Genomic DNA, 11,971 nt, shown 5'->3' with positions numbered 1-11,971 from the left:
CAGAGGGGAAAACATGCTTTGATGGCAGTAATTAAAAAGAGAACACACACAAAAAAAAGCAAGGAAAACTGGGATGCAAGTGAAGATAAACTGCAAATGATGAATCCAGTGTTTATTGTTGTCTGAGGGGATGGATCTCCTTGTGAAAGCTCAGTGCTGTGACTGGAGGTGGGTTCAGTTCTGAGATGTGGCCTCCCTGAAATCCTGTTACTGCTCCCAGGCCTCTGTTTCCCATCTCCCAAATGGCAAAATGCTTTTTTGGAACCTTACTGAAGTTCTCTCTGGTCTCCCAGGGTTGCCTCACCTGCGTGTGCAGCACCTGAGAGGGGGTGTGAGCCATCTCTTTGGGGAGCTTTGGGCACCAACCACGTGTGTATTTATGAGATTAGATGGTAACTCAAGGAATGGCTTGCTTTCAACACTGGGAATAAAGGTGTGGAGCAGCCTCTTTGGGTGGGACTTACGAGCATCCTCCCAAATTTTGCATCAGGATGGCAGATGCCATTCCTGACTTGAGCTCATTTAAATTCACACACATTTTCTTCTGCATGAAAAAGAAGGCAAACAAACTGTTCCACAAAATGTTCCTTATTTATCTAACTCATCCTACTAACTTCTTTGAGCTATCTAAATATATATATATAATTAGATGGGCTTTTTTATGTAACTACCACAAGATACTTACTCCCCTAACCACTTCCTTCAAAGCTGTTCTTATCTATAAAATTATCTAATTTGGACGTGCTCTATTACCAATAGAAACTTGTTACAAACCTTAAAGAAAAACCTGGCACGCACATAATAGGTTTATTTTTTGTGTGTGTGTTTCAGTAAAAAGAGAAACCCTGCCTTTTGCAGCATCTTTTATCCCCTCGAATCTCTCAGTTCTTCCTGTGTTTGACTGACTCCTCTACTGTGCTGCTGAAATGTAGCCACCTATGAAGAGGGATGCAGCAGTTGTTTCCATGATTCACAGCTCAACTTCACGTCAGTTTTGAGATCAGAGCCCCCCTCTTGGTGCAGCCGAGAGGGAGAAGATCATTTAATTGCTTTGGGTGTCTGATAACACCGTGAGGTAAGCAGGGCTCGTTTCCCCCAGATGTTTGGATCTGGAGGTGTTGGATTATCCCTCGGAACAAACAGCCTGTTGGTTGTGGAAATTGGGGCAGACTCATCCATATGCATCACCACAGGCTTTCCTACACCCTGCAGGGGCTCAGCTGGCAGAGCTGCTGCTGGGAAGAGGGTGTTTGGGGCTGGGCTGAGCTGGACCTGCAATAGTACCATAGTTTTGAGCTTCTGTTTTGGACAATTAACTGTTTTTCTAACACCTCCTGCTCTGCCCCCTGTGCCTTGCTGACCTTAGGGAGCATTTTAGCAGCAATTCCCAGGGGAGGAGCTTTCAGGGCTGGCTGGTGGGGGACCAGTGCTCTGCCCTGGAGGAGAGACCCTGTCTCTGAGGGCTTTCTGAAGTACCAGCCTCTCTTCCCTGCCTTTCTGTGCCCTGAGTTTAAGGCAGGATCCCAAACCCTCCGTAACGCTCAGATTTACAGTCTTACAACAACAACACTTCCATCCCCAGGAAGGGGATTTTCTAGGTCACCAAACTCCCTTGCTTTGGCAGGGAACTGTGTCAGATCACCTCATTCATAAAGTGACCAAAACTCTATTTTTGGGTGGCTTCCCTCCCCCTCCTCTCCCCACGTTAACACTTCCTGGCAGGAGGGGGGTTGGAAACCTTTGGATCTCCAAACCCAGCCAGGTTTATTTGCAGACAGCTCTCCTGTGGCTGCCTCCTCTGGATTCCCTGCTTTCAGACCACTCTCACCTGCTGTTGGCTGACAAGGTGCTTTAACTTTCGTGACTCTGCCCTGCCGTGGAGTTTTTGAGGTGGAGGCTTTGGATTTTACTTTCCCAGGTCTGAAGTTCCCTTCTAAGTGCACAACAGCAAGGCTGAGGCTCCAGTAATGGTGGGAAGGGCAGAGATGGACCTGAACTATGCAAAATCAGTCTGAAGGGGAGTGGGGTGGTTGCACAAGGCAGGAAGAGGGAGGAGGATGCAGGATCCACCTGGATGATGCTCCTGTCCCTCCCACTTCACCTTCAGCACTGAGCTGCAGCCCAGGCAGGTGAGAATCTGGACCTTGAGGGCCACAACCATAAATTAAAAGCAAATTCAGCCCAGACACAGGGAAATGCTCTTCTATTTCCAGGATAACAAATGCTTGGGATGGCCTGCTGGGCAGGGGCACTGGGGCAAAGGCCTGGGGATCAGTCACAAAGCAGGTTGACTTGTAGCTGTTGTCCTGAGGGAAATGATGTGTAAAAGGGATGAGCTCAAAGCACCCCATGCCTGTTACCTGTGTATCTCATGAGTAATTTGTCTCTGAAGCAGAGGCGTTTTATTTTTCTCCTCTGAAGCTGATTCTTTTCCTCCAGCTTATTTCTTCTCAGCAGGAGGGGAAGATGAATTTCTGTCAAATAATAGTTCGTCGCTCTTAATGCAAGAGTCCAATTAATTGATGGTTTAAAAGCTTCGCTTTTCTCGCCATTAAAAAAAGAAATAAACAAGCAAACAAAGCTGCAGCATCGCAGGGGAGGCTGGAGCAGCACAGGGACACCTCAGCTCTGGGTGGTGCAGCATTTCCCAGCCTCACACCCTGGGAGGGCTCTGGTTGTCCCACTCCTGCCAGTCTCCCACTGCTGGATGATGTTGGTGTTTTTCCCAGCCTGTGTTGCTGTTCAGGGCACAAGGAGGAGGTTAACATTGGACATGAAGATTTTAGCAGCTCAGGGCAAAAGTGCCTCACCGTGTGTCCTTCTCAGGGAGGGCAGAGGGAGAGAACATATAGGGAAAGGTGGAACCCTGGAGAGTCCTAAAGCAAATTAAGGGTTTGGGATGTGGGGGAGAAAGCACAGCTTTCCCAAACCCAGACATCCCAACTGGGAGTGTTTAGTTTGGCCTTAGGAAAACTGGTCGGGTTTGGAAGCAATAATTCCAGTGCCCCACTGATCCCTGCCCTCCCTCCTCAGCCCCCTGCATCCCATCTCCCTGTGCTCCCTCCACCCCAGTTTCTGCCCTCCCTCCATCCTCAGTCTCCTGCCATTCCGCCCTCCTTCCCAGCTCCCTTCTCCTGCTCCTTGCTTCCCTCCATCCCCTGCTTGCTGTCCCCCACCCCCTGCATCCCTCCCTCCTGCCCTCTCCCCCCGTCCCTCCCCAGCCCCCTTCTCTCCCCTGTAGCCCCTCTCCATCCCTCCCTCGCCGCCCCGCCCGTTTTTGGGGGGTCCCCGCCGTGCCTGGGCCGCCGCCCCCGCCCCTGCAGTTCCCCCTCCCGCCGCCGGGGACCTGCGGCCGCCGCTGCCGGAGCGGGGCCGGAGCAGCCGCGGGCAGAGCCCAGCCCAGGTACGAGCGGGCAGGGATGGAGGGAGGCAGGGATGGATGGATGGATGGAGGAGGGAGGCAGGGATGGATGGATGGATGGAGGAGGGAGGATGGAGGAGGGAGGGTCTGGCGGGCGGCGGGCAGCGCTCCCCCGGGGGTGGCGGGGCCGGGGGTCCCCCGCGGGATGCTCGCCCCGGCCCCCGGGAGCCGCCGCTGCGGAGCCGCGGGGCCGGGAGCGCTCGGAGCGCGGAGCCGCAGCCGCTCGCTGGCCCCCCCGGCCACGATCACCCCCTCCCCGGCCACATTCGGCCCCTTGCCGCTCATATCCATCCCCTCCCGACCCACAGCCGGTGCCCCCCGGCCGCCCCCTCCACTCGCTGAAGGACTTCGGGACCAGCCCTTTGCGGTGTTTTTAGCGCACCAAGAGTTGAAAAATGCCACGCTCCGGCTTTTCAGCGGAGCTGAAGTTCGCGGGGCGCGGGGAGGGGGGCGGCTACAACTCCTGTGGCTGAGCCGGGAGCGATCCCCGGGATGCGGTGGGCAGCTGGCAGGGATGCTCCCCGCGGACCGCTGTGCTCGCAGCCCTGCGTGCCAGGCGGCGAGGAAAACGCTCTCTAACTCATCTTTTTCTCGGGCTCTGGATCGGAAAGGAAAGGCTCGTTGTTCTGGAACGCGTGTCGGTGGAGTTGTGCTCGGGAATAATTCGCCTTTAGAATGTGCGAGGAGCTGGTTGTGTGCGCAGACGTGCGGGGTTGACGCTGCCCTGACTCCTCTAACGAACGAGCAGCGCTGAGCCCGGGCACTGGGGGGAAAACTCCACGCAGAAACCTCTCCCTAGGCCCAACTTTATTCCGTGTGATCTGTGCCTGAACTCCGGCACAGCCGCGGCTCGGGCCGGGGCTCTGCGTAGGTGAGGGGATGCTGCGAGCGCCGCTCGGCTCCCGTCGCCACGTCAGGCTGGATTCTGTCCTTTCGCAGGGTCGAGACCTCAAGGTTGTGACCCCGGGGGAGTTAATCGAACAAACCGGGGGGTCTGCTTCGCCTCCCAGTCCCCTTTGCGGGGAGGTGCTGCTGGCTGGAGGCTCCAGCGCTGTCCCTGCCTCCCTGGGGACCTCCCGCTGGCGGGGGATGCTGAGGGACAGCTCAGCCACCGCATCCCGGCCGTTCTGACGGAGCGCGGGTGGGCTCCAGCAGCCCCACCACCACCAGGGGAGATCCCCCCCAGCAGGAACCAGCCCTTTGTCTCAGCCTTTTCTCCGGGAAGCCGCTCAGCAGCCACATCCCGGCTGGATGTGACCGCTGCATCGAGCACAGAGCAGAGCCTCCCTTGCCTCCCTGGGCTGGCAGCCGGGAGCCTACGGCGCTGGGAGAGCGAGGAGCATCCTTCTGGAGTCTCTGGCTCTCCCGTGGAGCCGACAGCACCCAGCAACCAGCTCCTGGGTGCTCAGACGTGTGTGCTCACAGGTAGGAGGTGGATGTGACTGTGCCGGGTGCTTTCCTGCCATGGTTTGCTTTAGTCTTGTTTCACACAGGGGTAGGAGCCATCTGCAGTGAGGCTCCCACCGTGCCAAGGCATTTTTAACGTGTCTTGATGCAAGTCTGCTTTAGTATTTATGTATATTAAGCTGTGTATTTGAAGGGAACCATCTGGGTAGAGAAATGGATGGGGGGTGGCAGAACCTTCCCCTCTCGGTTTCCATTTCGGGGCTGGGCCTGATTAGCGAAGGCAGAAGTTGGGAAAGTTGCTGTGTGGCTCGTTCTGGTTTGCAGGTGGTGCTTTCCCCACACCTGATGTGAATTCGTACCCTGAGATGAGACAGCTGGAGCTGGGATGGGGGAAGAGGGAGCTGACAGGCTGTGCTGAGCAGAGAGAGTGTCAGCACAGGGAAGGAGAATGCTCTTTTCTTTTCCTTTTTTAAATGGCCATTTCTCTTAACCCTTTGTGGTCTGGCTCCTGTGGGGATGGAGCCTCTGCTCCTGGGTATGGGAAGAGGGGGGCCTGAGGTGGGTGAACCCCGAAATGAAGGGCTGTGGGTGAGGGCAGACCAGAGTTGGGGTAAAGAGATGAACATCTCCCTGAAAAGAATCACCTGTGCAAGGCTGGTTATAAGTGGGGGGTTTGGAGCAGCTGCCTGCAGCTCTGAGGAGCACAGAGGCGGAGATGCTGCAAGTTTCTTGCTGGAGGTTTCTTTTGCAAGCTGTGCAAGGAAAATAAGCCAAGGAGTCATGTGGGCTGGCAAAGGCCTGGACACCTCGATGCCAAGGAGCACTCAGCAATCTGGGCGAGAATGGAGGATGGTTTGAGGGACCTGGTCTTCAGGGAGCTCATCAAAGGAGCAGCAAGGCAGGTATGGGCAGTGCTGCCTCCAGACTTCTCTCTTCTGAAAGCTTAAATGTGCCAGAGAATCGCGTCTCCCGTGCAATGTGTGTGCTCATGCTGATGTCTTTACTTGAAGGAAAAGCAGAAAATGAACTTTAAACTCACCCAGGAGTTGGGAAAATCCTCAACAAAATCCTGGGTAATTGAAGGAGTTCTGGTGGGAGAGAATCTGCCTGTGATGGAGGATCTTTGTGTTCAGCTGCAGGAGCTGCTTTGGCCATGTGGGTTTAGGCTCCTCTTCCTCTGGGGAATTGCTGCTGGTTTTCCATGTGAAATAGGGACAGAGGAGACCAGGAAAGGCCTTGGGCTGCTCTGGCTGGAGGAGAAGCTGTGTGTTTTTACGGGGTGATGCTTGAGCCTGCATGGGTTGGTGGGTGGAAGGATGGGCTTTGGTGTCAGAAGAGGAAAAGCAGGGGAGAAAAGGAGGGAGGGGTGACACAATGGATGAAGGAGCAGATAAGATGCTCAGAATCAGACACGACTGGGCCAAACTGGTGGAGAAGAACTCCCTCCTCCAAGGAACTTCATCTTCTTTCAGGCAGTTTGAGCTTTATTCTGGTTTTGGTCAGCACTAAGTGTGTGCAGGCAGTCGATGTCTTGCCCTTTTTAAAGGCCTGATGATGTGCCTGAGGTGTGGGTATCGATTCTCCCTGACTTTTGGGGGGAGAGCTTCGTGGGCAGTACTTGCTAGGGTCAGGTTTGATTTATATTTTTGTGTGTGTGTGTGTGTGTGCTTCCTGGCAGGCACAACGAGGCAAGACAAAAGTTTTGCAAGGCTTCTCAGAAATGTTTTTTGTTCTGGGCAAGGGGGGATGGTTTCTAAGCACATAAAGGCTGAGGAATCTGTTAAAACAAGGAGCTTCTTGCTTTGTGTGTGGACAGGAGGAACACGGGAAATGAGAGGATGATACTGAGAAACCATTAGGGTATGAGCAATTCCAGGAGGAAAGCTTTGCACAGGAGTGGAAAACTTGGCTTAGAGCTTTGTCCAGAAAGGAGACCCTGGGAATGCTGCAGAGCTGTGCCCCTGCTCAGGAGAATGGAAACTCCAGTTTGTCTGGCTTGTACCCTCAGGGGAGCTGCTAACACTGCCATGGGTTCTCTGACAAGAAAAATGGGGGACTTGGAGAGAGGAAAAAAAAAGTTGTAAAACCTGTGAGGAGGTAATGGAGCAGTTTTAAGGGTCCCTGTGATAACTTTTCACCTGCTCTGTGGGACATGACTTGGAGGGGCAGTTAATGTTACAGCGATTTCCATGTTTGTCCTGGTGCCTGTGGAAGACCTGGTGTGCTACAGAGGATGGGGTGGACGTGGGAGTGACTGGTGATGAAGGTGGAGTGCCAGATTATAGAATCACGAAATGCTTTGGGTTGGAAGGGACCTTAAAGTTCATCTTATGGGCAGGGACACCTTCCACGGATAGAACATTTCCATGCTGGTCACAGTGAGTGGCTGATGGGCGGGACAGAGCTGGCAGTCCCCACCTGCAGTGAATTAGCAGTGATTGAATTGTTCAGAGAGGGAGAAAGGGAGAAAAGGTGTTGTAAATCAGCAGGGTCTGGGGATGGTCGGCCTGATGGCCCTGAGGTAAATCGAGTGTAAACGAGCAGCAGGTGTAAACATGAAGGGGAGGACTCTTGCTGGGCAGTTAGCAAGGCAGGAACCCCAGTGGGCAGAGGGAGCTGATGGATGCAGCAGGAATTTCTGCCTTTACAGAATTCAGACCTGAGGAAGAGCTGGGATGTCAGGCAGGTGAGTTTTGCTTCTATGCCTGCTGGGAGGGCCTAATTATCACTGAAATACTTGGATGGCTCTAAGCTTGAGGGTCAAATCACCTCAGCTTATGTGCAGAGCATGGGTGCCCAGTGGGGAAGCCTTCCCTCCTAATGCTGCTTGGAAGGCTGAGAAAACAGGAGCTCAACATGTTCCAACGGGCCTAATTTATTTGGATTTTTTCATTAAATCCACCCAAAAGGGACTATTTTGGGAAATAAATAGCAGAATGTGGGCAATAAATAGCTGTGGGATAAGGGGCAGAGTTCAGTGCTGGCTTTCCTAGTTAAGCTGTAGAAAATAGAAGTGTAATGGCCGAGTGCTCATCAGAGGGGAGACAGGTGATTATGTGAAGGTTCCTCACACTGAGGCTGGGCTTATTTATTACCTTTAATGATTTGGAGGTGGAAATGGATCAGAGCTGGGTTAGAGAGAGCCAAGGTGCCAACAGAAAGGGTTTGCTTTTGCGAGAATCAGAAGGGAAGGCTGCTGGCTGTGCCTGTGCCGGTGGTTCGGTAGCAGCAGTTGGTGTAACTCGGGCTTCAGAATGGCAAGAAGAAAACCCTGAGTGAATCCTGCCCTGATAATGGAGCCTGGGGGGGGGGATCCTGTGGGATTCTGCCAGGAGAACGTGTAGGGACACGAGGGGATGGTGTGGTTTGTGCGTGCAGCTGATGAGGGGCTGTGTGGACAAGCTGAGGGCGATGGGGAGCCACAGGAGATGCTCTGATGTGGCAGAAAGAGTGCTGTCCATCTCCACGGGTGATTTCCTGCCTGGATCCTCAGTGTCTCCAACCCAGAGACTCGGGAATGTTCCCAGTGCTTGAGAGGGAGCGTTGCTGTGAAGTGTCTGAAGAGTCTGTGGTCTCACAGTGCCAGGAGGGGGGATTAGAGAGCCCAGACAGTGCTGTTTTTGCTCGATTGCAAATCCCTGAGCCAGGGCTCACTCAGGTGTCAAGGTACCAATGTTTATCCTGCCCATCCTTTGCGTGGAAGCAGCTCTGTAACACAACACCCCCAAAAAAACCACCCGAGCCCAGCCCCTGGTGAGCCATCCAGCCCAGGGGGATTTTCATCTCTGCCGAGATCTCCTGACTTCAAAGTCTGCAGAATGTATTTGCATCCTTCATGAAGGAGAGAACCAGGCATTTGTGGGTTTTTTTTTTCCCTTTCCCTGAGCCTCTCTGTTCCTCCCCACCCTCTCTTCAGTTTGTTTATTTGGTTAGCTCAGCGTCAGCACAACGATGTGGAAATAAAGCAAAGGAGCTTCCTCTTGGCCTTATTGAATATGCATAAATGGGAGAGATAGATTATACTGGCAATCCCTAGCTGGGCTACAGTTAATGGGAGTTCTTCTTTGACCTTACAAACCCCACTTTTCAAGGGTTTATAATGAGTCTGCAAAAATTCATCCCGGGCACAAACAAGTCATCTGAGGTCTTGGACCCTGTGAGCACAAAGTCATCATCATCATAATAATAATACTAATTTCCCACCCACTCAGGCATGTGCTCAGCTCCTTACAGACCTCGCTATTTTTAAAAAGCGGGCTGATTTTTTTTTTTTTTACCTTTTTGGGACTGTTTCAGTGTGTGCTGGGGGGGAGGAGGGTGACTGGTGGGGAACAGCTCTCCCTGTGCTGTGTTCCCTGCGTTGGTGGTCCTTGGGGGAGGGCTCTGTGGCTCCTTCCCTGGCTCTTCCAGGAGCAGTTGATGTCATTAGGATCTCAGGCCGATGAGCTGTGTGATCACACCTCAGCTGGGTCAGCAGAAAAGCAGCTCTTGCTCCCTGGCAGTGGCTCTGCACCTTCTCTCCCCCTCCTCAATCTGAGAGCAAAGACAGCCTGGGCCTCCTCCCCTAACCTCTTCACAAACTTTGTGCTGAAAACCCCAGAGTTGGTGCTGCAGTGACAGAGGCTGACGTGTTTCTGAAGGAATCCAATCACGTTTGGATGCTGAAGGGTTTATTTGATGGCTCCCTGGCCCTGCTCAGAGGCAGAGGGACTGCAAGGCTTGTTGCCACTGATGTTTGAGCCTGTGGTGGGGTTCACGCTGGGCAGCAGCCCCCCTGCTTTCTCTTTGTGGGCTGTGATGAAGCAGCAAATTGCTGTGTGTGATGGAGTTGCTCTAAATGGGGCTTGTTTTGGGTCGAAGTGGCTGAGCCTGCCTGCAAACCCCAGTTCACTGAAATCAGTGCTGATCTGCAAACGTGTGCCAAAGCTATTTTTCACTCCCCCCAAAAAAATGCTTATCAAAATACACATTCCTCTGCCCACACTGATTTGTTTGCCCTTGCTGTTTTCTTGTTTGCTCTGTGCTTATTTCCCATTTCTGACTCCACCTCGAGTGTGATCTGGTAACACCTGGTGTTAAAGGACTGTGTGTGTGCACGGGCAGCTCTGAGAGCAGGGCATCACATCTCTTTTTTTTTAGACTGGAGAACGTTTTGGGGCAGAGCCTGTGCTAATGCTCACAGAGCATCTGGTCCTCTCCAGGTCCAATTCATCACTGTCTTGCAGTTTGCATTATTGTTCACACCGAGGGAAAGTGGGTGTGAAGCTGGAATAATAATGTTTCACACTTGCTTTGCATTGGTTTTGATATCCAAGAGCATCTCGACCTACCAGAGAAGGCATAAAGAAATTGAGTGGTTGGGAGCTGAAAGCACAGTTGACAAATAACTTGTTAATTACCTTTAGTGAGGAAATGACTGCTGGGCTCGATATTATATCGACGGCAAATGGAAAATCAAGATGGGAATTTTAAATTCCAGCTGAAAAGGTTGGGAGGAATCAGTAGGTGAGAGCAGCAGCAGAGCTCAGTGCAGTGGTTCCCTCAACTTTTCACCTCTTGCTGTACAGTTCTTCCACGTGTAATCCCAGCATGGATGTTTTCCTGAATCTGCAGAGAGCCCCGAAAAGCACCTCTGTAATTTAATATTCCTTGCTTGCTTTCAAAGGGAATACGAGTGGTTAAATGATGGACGTCAATGTTGTTGCTGCTTTCATGGAGTCTAATGGCATGAACACAGAAAGAGTTTAATGCTCTGTGGTGTGTCAGGAGCTTTGTGTTGGGGAAACAGGGTCTTTTGATAGTTGGGCCTCCCGAGGGTCTTTCAGGAGATGTGTCTTGGAGTGATTTGGACTGACGTGCCTTTTGTTCTGTTCCTGCTGAGTGTTAAATAAGATTTAAGTCTCCTCAGTCACTGTTTAGTTATTGAAGAACATCACAGTCAACACAAATGCAAACAAAACTGTCTGGATGTTTGTTTATGCAACAGATCATTAGGAAGTCTGTAGGAATAAAAAAAAAAATATTCTGGTCTGTTAGATAATTAATCTGCATTTTAAGAATTGTCTAAAGACATATTTGCAAGCTAGTCCATTGAGCTTCTGCTCATCTAGTCAATAATCCCCATATTTAATAGTCCCTGAGAATGTATTTCCATAATGTGCTGTGAACAGTCGAGAAATCTGCGTCTTTTTTTGTCTTAAGATGTCAGTGCTCACACATTTTCTATGACAAATCTTTTTTCCTGACTGTGGGTGAAAAATCCAGACATATCAGCTTCCAACTGGTGGGGCTGGGGACAGGGGGAGAGAGAAAGCTGCTGGAAGCAAATCCCTGGGTCCAGATCCTGGGATGAGTTTGCAGTTTCCATCTGGCATCGGATGCCAGGGGTGGGAGTCTGCAATGTGCCGGCAGTGCTGCCCCAAACCCACCCAGAATCCACCTTTCCTGGCTCCCAGGAGCCTCAAGTCCTCGTCCTGTTGGTGTTGGAGAAGCAGGAGAATGTGCTGGGAGGGAGGATCTGAGGTTTGCCCTGAGCTCTGAGCGCGCCGCGGGGAATGCTCTGATGGCAGTGCTGAAGCCCTGGGGTGGGAGATCCATCCTGGCAGCGCTGGGATTGGAGGGATGGAGCTTGTTTGGCTCCTGGGAGCTGGCTTGGCTGCCAAGGACTCCCCTGGTCCTGCCTGGGATCCCCACAGCAACGAGTTCCCCCGTGGATGGTGGCCCAGGCTCTGGGTTTGGGGTTGTCCGCGGCACAACCAGCCACCCACATCCTCTGAGCCAACACACCCTGTGCTCCCACACTGAGGGTTTGAGGGAAGTTCAGTCAGTCATCCTGGTTTATCGTGGAAAAAGTGCCCAAGCAGCTCGGTTGGGGTGTGATAATTTACTAATCCGGAGGAAAACAGAGCGGGGAGGGAAACCCACACTCGGAGAGAGGGGACCCCTGGGAGCCGCCACGTCAAGGTGAGAAGCTGGAGCTTAATTTCATTATCTTATCAATAACTAGCTGGTCTTGTGCTGTGTTGTGAATTCTCAGGAGTGTTAATGCTATCTCGGGCTGTCTAAGCAAAGGAATAATGAACACAAGCAGGAAGAGCATTGTGTGTGTCTACACCTTAAAAATGATGTTGGCAAACTGGAGGG

General features: G+C 52.3%; 1 protein-coding gene across 5 annotated transcripts in view; it reads left to right on the top strand.

The window, feature by feature from the left end:
* The first annotated feature begins 3,361 nt into the window (after positions 1-3,361).
* GRIK4 (glutamate ionotropic receptor kainate type subunit 4) overlaps positions 3,362-11,971 on the top strand; it is a 159,354-nt gene continuing 150,744 nt past the window's right edge. For 3 of the 5 annotated variants that reach the window (XR_007629874.1, XM_050323233.1, XM_050323230.1), the window contains exon 1: positions 3,986-5,730. The gene's annotated coding sequence lies outside the window, so the exon portion shown is untranslated. Of the gene's footprint in view, positions 3,404-3,985; positions 5,731-11,971 lie in introns of those variants that run through there. The other 2 variants (XM_050323231.1, XM_050323232.1) reach the window with 2 other exon arrangements.

The sequence above is a fragment of the Myiozetetes cayanensis genome, unplaced genomic scaffold (assembly GCF_022539395.1).
Source record: "Myiozetetes cayanensis isolate MyiCay16 unplaced genomic scaffold, myiCay2020 scf29, whole genome shotgun sequence".
Taxonomy (NCBI): domain Eukaryota; kingdom Metazoa; phylum Chordata; class Aves; order Passeriformes; family Tyrannidae; genus Myiozetetes; species Myiozetetes cayanensis.
Note: the sequence above shows the minus strand (reverse complement) of the source record. Positions and strands in the feature narration are given on the sequence as shown.